Source organism: Anolis carolinensis, unplaced genomic scaffold (genome assembly GCF_035594765.1).
Source record: "Anolis carolinensis isolate JA03-04 unplaced genomic scaffold, rAnoCar3.1.pri scaffold_10, whole genome shotgun sequence".
Taxonomy (NCBI): domain Eukaryota; kingdom Metazoa; phylum Chordata; class Lepidosauria; order Squamata; family Dactyloidae; genus Anolis; species Anolis carolinensis.
The window spans coordinates 17,507,562-17,517,773 of record NW_026943821.1 but is presented as its reverse complement, the minus strand read 5'-3'; positions in this window follow the sequence as shown (position 1 = coordinate 17,517,773).

Here is a 10,212-nt window from a genome sequence, read left to right as displayed (position 1 = left end):
CTGTAAGAAAATCGCACAGACAGACTACAAACAGAGGCACAACTACGTGGCCCAAATGATTCATTGGAACTTATGCCTCAAGTACCACCTTCCAGCAGCAAAGAACTGGTGGGATCACAAACCTGCAAAAGTATTGGAAAATGAACATGCAAAGATACTGTGAGACTTCAGAACCCAGACTGACAAAGTTCTGGAACACAACACATCAGACATCACAGTTGTGGAAAAGAAAAAGGTTTGGATCATTGATGTTGCCATCCCAGGTGACAGTCGCATTGACGAAAAACAACGGGAAAAACTCAGCCGCTATCAGGAGCTGTGATGACTCATGGGCCTTGTAGTCCTGTTCCTAGTACTATTGTGGCAGACAAAGAGGAAAACATGGGGTTTTCGGCGGTTCAGCAAGAGCCGGAGTCTCTTCACCTGCAGGATGTTGATGTTTGCCCTCAAGAATTCAGCCAAACAGGCCTTGGGCAGAACTCCGCCCCCCCCCCCCCCCCGTTTTCCAGGAGGGAAAATTATTCTAAAGATAGGGGAGTCAGGGAGGCTAATCGGAGAAGCCTGAGAATCGCTGCCAAACAAATGGCTGATTAGGTCTGCTTCCCTTGGGAACTTCTAAGGAGTCATGCATCTGGACAGAGTTGGGTTTCGCTTCTCGTTCTCTAGGGAAAGAGTTCTGTTGGCGGGAAAACGAGACCCAATATAGGTGTTTGGCGTGAGGGATTCTTTGCGGAGTCAATTGATCAGCTTGAGGAGAGAGATCGTGTGTGGACTTCGTAATCCCAGTTCCTTGCTTTCCGGATCTAGCTTCAAGCCTTGCCTTGTCTCACGGTTTTACCACGGACTCTGTTCATGCTTCATGTTCGTCTTGCCTCCAGTCACGGATCTAGTCAAGAATCAAGTTTATTTCCAGCCTTGTTGTCAAGCTTCATTGGACTTTAAAGACTCTGTTATTTCCCCACACTATTGCTTGGCAAAGTGTGTGTTTCGGTCAAGTGGATTAAAACTTTGAACTCTAATATCTTATATTGGACAATACATTTCTGGACTATATTTGACCTCATCTGAAAGGTCTGCTTCTGAACTATATTCTTCACTTGTTTTTATTGATTTTATATATTTCTTTAATAAAGATATTAGATAGAGACTGGCCTCTGTGTAAGGTTATTGGTGCTCTGCAGCCAGGGTCCTGACAGGAGCTCAAGATTGAACTTCAAAGACTCTGGCAGAAACCAGTGCAGGTGGTCCCAATGGTGATGGGCACACTGGGTGCCATGCCAAAAGATCTCAGCCGGCATTTGGAAACAATAGACATTGACAAAATCACGATCTGCCAACTGCAAAAGGCCACCCTACTGGGATCTGCACGCATCATCCGAAAATACATCACACAGTCCTAGACACTTGGGAAGCGTTCGACTTGTGATTTTGTGATACGAAATCCAGCATATCTATCTTGTTTGCTGTGTCATAATAAAATAATAATAATACGTTTATTTGTATCCCGCCTCCATCTCCCCCGAAAGGGACTCGGGGCGGCTCACAGAAATATCAGATACAAAAACAATTACAATATACAGTAGAGTCTCACTTATCCAACACTCGCTTATCCAACGTTCTGGATTATCCAACGCATTTTTGTAGACAATGTTTTCAATACATCATGATATTCTGCTACTAAATTCGTAAATACAGTAATTACTACATAGCATTACCATGAATTGAACTACCTTTTCTGTCGAATTTGTTGTATAACGTGATGTTTTGGTGCTTAATTTGTAAAATCCTAACCTAATTTGATGTTTAATAGGCTTTTCCTTAATCCCTCCTTATTATCCAACATATTCGCTTATCCAACGTTCTGCCGGCCCGTTTATGTTGGATAAGTGAGACTCTACTGTACAATACATCAATAAACAATAACATGCACCGGTAGTAGCATTTACACATTAACCAGAACATCGAAAACACTTATTAAAACATAGAATTAAAAACAGTGAGGCTGTAATAGTAGATCAGCAAAGTGCACAGTATAAGTTGTGAATTAAAACTTAGATAAAGTGCTACATTTTCAGCCATTGGATGTTCTATGATGTGGTACACTCTGAAATAGGATTGCGCATGTTAAATTACGGGGTGCCTATGTTATATCATCCTACTTCTGCATGCCATTCGGAGAGCCTAAACAAAGGCTGTTATCAGTTGAGGAAGCGGCCTCAATTTCCTGGCACAAAACCAAATGATGTGGAGGTGGCAAACCAAGCGATCTCTTTGTTGTTTGCATTCTGATAAGGATAGTTCATCCCATCTCAGTTGAAAGGATGTTGTGGTTCTGAGTCACTCGGACCAAGTCTCAATGAGCAGGGCGTGAGCTAAAAAAATAGACCCCTTCGTCATGGTTTAGTCAGATTCTCCTGTCGATAAGAGAAGTGTTTCTTTTCCATTTAACCCATGAAAGGCGCCCCGAGTTCCTTCGGGGAGATGGGGCGGGGTATAAGAATAAAATTATTATTATTATTATTATTATTATTATTATTATTATTATTATTATTATTATTATTAAAATCTAGCGTTTGCAATGGACTGGATGAGAATAGCTCAACTGAAAATGTACACCTAGACACCTGAATTCAGAGAATACAGATACAACCTCTACTGGATGGGGTGCATTTTCTTTGAAGACCCAGCTTCACAGTTTGGATTTGGTCCTGAAAGCAGAGACCCAGATTTTGGTACTGTATATACTCGAGTATAAGCCTAGTTTTCCAGTCCTTTTTTTATTACTGAAAAAGCCCCCCTCAGCTTATACTCGGGTGAGGGTCCTGGTTGGCTTGGTTCAGCTTATACTCGAGAATATATGATACATTTATTATTTTTCTCTATTATTATTGGTATTATTACATTTATTATTTTTCTCTATGATTGTTGTTACTATTACATTTATTTTACTCTATTTTTATTATTATTAATACATTTATTATTTCACTCCGATCTTATTATCGTAATATGATATAATACTAATAATACAATATAATATATTAATTATATATTATATTTTACATGTAATATTACTAGTAATATTACAATATATTGATATAGTACAATATAGTAATTTATTACCAGTATTGTACTATGCAAATATAAAATGTATGTAAATTTAATTTGTAAGCCGCTCTGAGTCCCCTTCGGGGTGAGAAGGGCGGCATATAAATGTAGCTAATAAATAATAATCTATATATATATAAAAGAGTGATGGCATCACGGCGACCCACAAAATAACAAAACTACAGGCCCCCTAACCTCGAAATTTGACGACCCAACCCATCATCCACGGCTCTAGATTGATACAACAAAAAGAAAAGAAAAATAAAGTCCTAATTAGAGAGAGATGAATAATTGCTTTTATCCAATTGCTGCCAGTTAGAAGGCTAAGCTCCTCCAACTTGGTCTCCTAGCAACCCAATAAAACATAGTAAAAACACTAAAAAATAATTAAAAACGCTAAAAAATTAATACAATAAAATACTATAATAGCAGAAAATAACTAAAAAAATACAATAAAATAATAAAATATAATAAATAAAAAGATAACTTACAATAAAATTAATTAAAAAATACAAATAACGTCAAATAAAAATTACACAACAATTTTTAACCAATACCACCACCACTTTGCCACAGCAATGCGTGGCCGGGCACAACTAGTAATAAATAAGTTAGTCCCTTGTTGTCTGCAGGATATTCTGCACATCTCTGACAACTGGAATCAAGCTGAAAGGACATACTTATAGATGAAGGGAAAGTGTAGAGACAAAAGACAGAGTCACTGAATTTTGAGAGGCCAACCGTTTGTTGATAGTATACACATTCTTCAAGCAACTCAAAGAGAGCAGCTGTATATATGGACATCACTTGATTACCAATATAAAAAACAAATAGACTAAAGATTGAGTCCAAATTGAGCCCAGATCCTTGAGTGAGATGTTCATCTTGGATTCTATTGCCAATTTAGTGAATGTGTCATTTCATCTACCATTACCTATAGCTGCCATTTTAATAGTATCACTTAATAACCTCACTAGCTGATAAGCAGGTATGCTCTGGGAGTCTGATATAATGACAGATAATTGATGCCACAATTAATTGGAGTCATAAATGACCACAAAAATCTGACTCGGCCTGTTGTTAGAAGTCCCCACCCTTGAAATTGGTTATGAATCCAAACTGATAGTGTCAACACAGAGGCCTTTCTCTCATAATGAAAGAAATAATTCTGTTCTGAATTCTGCATTCAAAAAGTCCCAGTCTGTTGCATCTCCAGGTGGAGTTGGGGAAGGCCTGTGGTTGAGTTTCTGGATAGCTTTTAGGAAGCCTTTATTATATCTGGGGACGCCCCTGTGGCACAGCCGGTTAAACCACTGAGCTGCTGAACTTGCTGACCGAAAGGTTGCCGGTTCGAAACCGGGGAGCGAGGTGAGCTCCTGCTGTTAGCCCTAGCTTCTGACAACCTAGCAGTTCGAAAACATGCAAATGTGAATAGATCAATAGATACCACTCCGGCAGGAAGGTAACAGCGCTCCATGCAGTCATGCCGGCCGCATGACCTTGGAGGTGTCTACGGACAACGCTGGCTCTTCGGCTTAGAAATGGAGGTGAGCACCAACCCCCAGAGTCGGACATGACTAGACTTAATGTCAGGGGAAACCTTTACTTTTACCTTATTATATCTCAATAAATAAAATAAAATTATAAGTGATCCACAATCTTCAAATTTGCAGCAAACATAAAAATACAGTAGAGTCTCACTTATCCAACACTCGCTTATCTAACGTTCTGGATTATCCAACACATTTTTGTAGTCAATGTTTTCAATATATCATGATATTTTGGTGCTAAATTCATAAATACAGTAATTACTACATAGCATTATTGCGTATTGAACTACTTTTTCTGCCAAATTTGTTGTATAACATGATGTTTTGGTGCTGAATTTGTAAAATCATAACCTAATTTGATGTTTAATTTTTCCTTAATTATCCAACATATTCGCTTATTCAACATTCTGCCGGCCCGTTTATGTTCGATGAGACTCTACTGTATTATTATTACATTTATTATTTCACTCTATTATTATTAAAAGGATACATAAGCATATTTACAGTGAAGAAGATGAGAATAATGATTTAATCAGGGTTTTTTTAATACAAATTTTTTATTTTTTAAAACACAAAAAATACATACCATAGACATACAAAACATTTACAATTCCCACCACCAACACGAGGATTGTTTTCTTTTTACATATTCGTTTCTTTGTGAGACAATCTTTATATCTTTATCTTTATCCATTTCGATCCTATATACTATATAACATTTGTATCTTATTTCTTATGGCTTGATCTCCAGATTGATTCATGATATAGTTCTTTACCCTTGACCATCTTTCTTCAATTTCTCTTGTTCTATTTTCATTAGTTTTATGATTTAATCAGAGTTGAACAGTCATATCTTAAATTATAGTTTGATGTAAAGATTCAAAAACATTTAAACTACTGATGCCTCAATTAATGTAATTTTATTGGTATCTCGGCTTATACTGGAGTCAATGTTTTCCCAGTTTTTTGTGGTAAAATTAGGTGCCTCGGCTTATATTCGGGTTGGCTTATACTCGAGTATATACGGTAATTTCCTTCCAGAAGGGAATGGTATCTTGCAACAAACATAGAACCTCATTCTTTTGTTCCAAATAAGCCATTTGGCAGGATCCCAGCTCCAACCCTCAGATTCCAGGTAGGCCTTTTACATCAAATACTTGGCACTTGGGGCAGAAGGATTAATTCATCTTTGTTTCTCTATTTGAGGCTGACGTTAGCAATTGTTCTCGAGAACGATAAAGTTGAGAAGTGGCATTTGTAATGCAAATGAACATTCTGATTATTGAAGGGATCTCTGAATTACCAGTTCGACTGAGGCAAGAGAGCTTTACACTTCATATGTGAAAACACCTACAGATGTTGAGAAAACCCTCCCCGAAACCAGCAGCAATTCACACTTACCAATAAAGAGACTTCCTTCCTCCCAGTTCCACAGCTAAGTAATGAGACTCTTTGTTTCTACATCTGGAATTTAGCTTTCCAAATAAAAACATCACATTATTAAAAATATCTATTAAATACAACCATGCACAGTGCCACAAAAATATGAAAACAATATATAACAGATATAACAATTAATACTGATGAACCATTAGCTAGTTTATTCTACACTATTTACTGTATATATTTGAGTATAAGCCTAGTTTTTCAGCTCTTTTTTTAGGACTGAAAAAGCCCCCCTCGGCTTATACTCGGGTGAGGGTCCGGGTTGGCTTATATTTGGGTCAGCTTATACTCGAGAATATATGGTACATTTATTATTTTTCTCTATTATTGTTGCTACTATTACATTTATTTTACTTTATTTTTTATTACAGTAGAGTCTCACTTATCCAACATAAACGGGCCGGCAGAATGTTGGATAAGCGAATATGTTGGATAATAAGGAGAGATTAAGGAGAAGCCTATTAAACATCAAATTAGGTTATGATTTTACAAATTAAGCACCAATACATCATGTTATACAACAAATCTGGCAGAAAAAGTAGTTCAATACACAGTAATGCTATGTAGTAATTACTGTATTTATGAATTTAGCACCAAAATATCACGATATATTGAAAACATTGACTACAAAAACGCGTTGGATAATCCAGAATGTTGGATAAGCGAGTGTTGGACAAGTGAGACTCTACTATATTATTATTTTATTATCACACAGCAAACAAGATAGATATGCTGGATTTCGTATCACAAAATCACAAGTCGAACACTTCCCAAGTGTCTAGAACTGTGTGATGTATTTTCGGATGATGCGTGCAGATCCCAGTAGGGTGGCCTTTTGCAGTTGGCAGATCGTGATTTTGTCAATGCCTATTGTTTCCAAATGCTGGCTGAGATTTTTTGGCACGGCACCCAATGTGCCGATCACCACTGGGACCACCTGCACTGGTTTCTGCCAGAGTCTTTGAGGTTCAATCTTGAGGTCCTGATAGCAGCTGAGTTTTTCCTGTTGTTTTTCGTCAAACAACAAATTCATCAAATTATTATCATTATTATTATTATTATTATTATTATTATTATTATTATTATTATTAATACATTTATTATTTCACTCTGATCTTCTTATTATTATTGCATTTATTAATTTAGTCTATTATTACATGTATTATTTTCCTATATTTATTATTATTATTATTATTATTACATGTATTATTTTACTCTATTATTATTAAAAGGATACATAACCAGATTTACACTGAAGAAGATGAGAATAATGATTTGATGAGAGTTGGAGAGTCTTATCTTAAATTTGAGTTTTATGTAAATATTCAAAAACATTTAACCTACTGATGCCTCAATTAATGTCATTTTATTGGTATCTATTTTTATTTCTGAAATGTACCAACCTCGACTTATACTTGAGTCAATGATTTCCCAGTTTTTTGTGTGTGGTAAAACTAGATGCCTCGGCTTATATTCGGGTCAGCTTATACTCGAGTATATACGGTAAATACAACAGACAACAAAACAAGATGGTAAACAGGACTTGATTTCCAGTCCCTCAAGGTATTATTTGCTTATGAGACTTACTTCCTCTAATGCCAACTACATTACTTTTATTACTTATCAGATTATGTATACACACATATATATACTTCTACTTAACATGATTTCTATTGCCATTCAAATACTTTTCTTTCAACATTTCTGTTGTATTGTCCTGAACTAAATTTGTCAGTCCATTTCAGCTAAATTGAGCATGGCCAAACTTCGGCCCTCCAGGTATTTTGGACTTCAACTCCCACAATTCCTAACAGCCGGGGGGACTCAGGGCGGCTTACAACAGTTGGCAACATTTAATGCCAAGAACATAATAATAAAACAAAAAAAGTAAATATAATCAATTAAAACTATAAAAATACATCATTAAAATACATTATAACAATTAAAACATATGTAAATTAGATCTATTTGTCTAAAAACCAAATGTGAGGTCCAGTGCATAACAGAATGATTTAAAAAAAAAAAAACTTCTGCTAGATATCCTCCTGTTTGTCCTCCATCATGATCCGCTACAAATGAAGGCTGTGAGGATGGCAAGGGACCATTTCCCGGCACTGACATGTCTGTGTGTGAAACTGTTGTCAGGTCCCGGTATTTTTTGCCTCAATTATAAAACACAGATTTTGGCGCTGTCTAGAAGCACCTACAGAAGAGTTGAAGTCAAAATCAGAGGTTTTATCCTCAATGGCCAGAGAGGATGTCAGCAGAGCTGGCCCTCCAAAGAACTGACACAACACAATTGCAAATACAGAACATTTTTTTATTTCATTTGGTAGCTATTCAAACCGATGCCTGCTCCTGATTGGTTTAGAAAAGTCTCTCTTGGTCTATATACATGTATATTGGCCATTATTTAAGTTCGATGCAAATGTGGTTGATTTTTTTTTTTTGCAATAAATTTTTATTCAAGCTTTTCCAAATCAACAATGACACATGGACATATAATTAAATAAAATGCAAAAATTGAGAGCAAGTTTGAAAATGTGGAAAAGAAAGAAAAGAGAGAAGAGAAAAAGAAAGTGGGAAAGGAAGAAAAGAAAAGAAAAACCAAAGGAAATAACATTAAAATCGACTTCCATCTATTGCATGGTGACGTTAAGGTTCTTTTTTCTTCATGACTTCTCAAATTTATTTTGGTAGCTCCATCCGCTCCTATTCTCCTATTGTGAGGCTCAATTTTTAATTTTGCCTACTTGGGTCTCATATACAGTAGAGTCTCACTTATCCAAGCTAAATGGGCCAGCAGAAGCTGGGATAAGCGAATATCTTGGATAATAAGGAGGGATTAAGGAAAAGCCTATTAAATATCAAATTAGGTTATGATTTTACAAATTAAGCACCAAAACATCATGTTATACAACAAATTTGACAGAAAAAGTAGTTCAATATGCAGTAATGTTATGTTGTAATTACTGTATTTACGAATTCAGCACCAAAATATCACGATATATTGAAAACATTGACTACAAAAATGGCTTGGATAATCCAGAGGCTTGGATAAGCGAGGCTTGGATAAGTGAGACTCTACTGTAATATTTCTCATTTTTCCCTCTCTTAAGTAATTTTTAACCAATTCCCAGTCTGTTTCCTTTCTTGGACGGCGTTGGCTATTCTTTAGCAGGTATGTTAGTTTGTCCATATTCATCATTTCTAATATCTTATTCATCCAGCACTTTATTTTAGGAGTTTCTTTATCTCTCCAGGATTTGACTAGGGTAATCCTTGTGGCAGTAATCAGGTAATTAAAAATTCTTTGTTTTTATCTTTTTCTATGTCTAACATTCCTAATAACATAATTTTAGGGTCCATCTTTATTCTAATTCTAACATTTTTTAGATTTTAAGATTTATTTCTTTCCAAAATGTTTTAATTTTATTACACATCCAGCAGCAGTGGTAGTGGAAGGTTCCAACTTGCTCACCGCATTTCCAGCATTTATCTTTATGAGGTTGATGTTTAGTGTGTAACGGCATCACTACTAGCCGCCCCTTGAACCTCACCCTTGTAATATTATCAGGGCTGTCTCTATGAAATACAAGAGGTTAACTTCAGCTCTCAGGTTTTGACTCTGGAGTACCAGGGACTGTGATGGTCAGATCTGGCAATCCTACTCACCATGAACATGGATACCTTACTGCATGTCTCTTTGAGCCTTAGTTCCTCCTTATCACATCTCTCTTCTATCAAGAGACGTACATTTTTCAACAGTTTCCTCCTGGTCCAGATTCAGCTGTGACCCTCACTGTTCTGGATTTTTTTTTACAAGGCTTCTTCCTGGGCTTATTTTTCAAGGAGACCATTTGATCAGTGAGATGTGTTGCCAAACAGAGCTGCTCCCTATTCAAAATTGTCACTTAGGGAGTTACTCTGGAAAGATGGGAAAGGCACACCTAACAATGAGTCATGAAAGGTATATTAATATGCTTAGATCCTGACCTGAACTTTGTAAGTCACGTGGCCTCAGCTTAATCTGACAAAGTTCATTACGGCTGGCACTTTGGAAGGAATCTTTTGAAATATTGAGGATTAGAAGGAAGGATGATACTTCAGA